The 1,306-nt window shown below is 49.8% G+C and overlaps 1 non-coding gene across 1 annotated transcript; it reads right to left on the bottom strand.

The window, feature by feature from the left end:
- Nucleotides 1-1,027: 1,027 nt before the first annotated feature.
- Nucleotides 1,028-1,099, bottom strand: TRNAE-UUC (transfer RNA glutamic acid (anticodon UUC)). Its single transcript has one exon. It is a non-coding gene; the product is annotated as a tRNA-Glu (tRNA).
- Between the last annotated feature and the right edge of the window lie 207 nt (nt 1,100-1,306).

The raw sequence follows: 1,306 nt of genomic DNA on the forward strand, positions 1-1,306 counted from the left end.
TTCGGCTTTTTTCTTGTAAGAATAGAAGTGATGATTTTGAAGCTCTTTATGTGCCCAGAACAATAATTTTCATTGGTATGCTTACTAGCGATAATTATAAAAATAATTATAAAAAACAAAGGCAGGAATGAATGAATGAATGTGGCAGTAATTCCTGAAGACATGACCTCAGCCCTACATATAATCTCCCTGAATTAATTGAGCAAGCAAGCCGAAAACAGTGTCTTTTTTAGGTAAGAGGTCTGACTCTGCGGCCCAGGCAGGAGGGTACTGGCGTGACCTCGGCTCACTGCAGCCTCAACCTCCTGGGCTCAGGTGAACCTCCAGCCTCAGCCTCCTTAGCAGCTGGGACTGAAGGTACCCACTCACCCAGCTGGGTTCTCCTTTAAAAGGGATGTGTATCTTTGCTGGCAGGAAGGCATCACTGAAGTTTGAAGTTGGTTTTCTGCTGAGGGAGTGGAGTCAAGCCTGGACTGTCCGTGTGAGAAAACAGGAACCCTGACTACTGGACCAAACAAAGCAGCAGCAAGAGAGAAAAGTAAATTTTCCAGAGTGCTATGCTCCCAGCAGACTGCCTAGGACTTCCTCTCCCCGCCTTGCAGAGGCTGCTCATGGACCCGAGGTGGCCCCTGCCAACCTGAGCCAGTGCACTGGAGCACGATGGGGGCCTGTGGGGACCTGTCTTCTGCTGGGGGTTCCACAGCAACACATTTTGAGTATTTTCAATGTTATCGGGCATTTCACTAATTCCAATATTCACACCTGTGATGCACATGGCATCTAATATACTCAGTAAGCTATTGATGGTCAAAACAACTAGCTAATGCTGTGATGAAAATGGTCACTGCCATCAAAACACATAGCCATGGGGCCCGGATCTCCCTGGGCGTTTCTCCAAGTTCAAATGAAGAGGAAATACCCAATCTGTCCTGGAGCATTCTAGTGGCAAAAAGTCAAAGTTCTTCTGGTGAACATTTTCAAGTTGAAAGAAAAAAAAATACACCTGCAGAAGAAAAAGCCACTTCTGTTCCCATACCGGGAGTCGAACCCGGGCCGCCTGGGTGAAAACCAGGAATCCTAACCGCTAGACCATATGGGAACCTCTGAGAGATAGCGCCACCATGTCTGTATACATGACATGCAGCAGCTTCGCAGCAAGCACCTCGCAGCTACCACTGTGCAGCGCTGCGCAACTGCTGTCCCTGTGGAAACCGGTGGACTGCAGCCTGCCAGACTCCGTGCAGGGACCCCGTCTCCCGACTTAGCCCTGGTGGGACAAGGGCCCCCCCCCCACCCCACCCCACCC

The sequence above is a fragment of the Rhinopithecus bieti genome, unplaced genomic scaffold (genome assembly GCF_001698545.2).
Source record: "Rhinopithecus bieti isolate Rb0 unplaced genomic scaffold, ASM169854v2 scaffold_25875, whole genome shotgun sequence".
NCBI classification, from domain to species: Eukaryota; Metazoa; Chordata; class Mammalia; order Primates; family Cercopithecidae; genus Rhinopithecus; species Rhinopithecus bieti.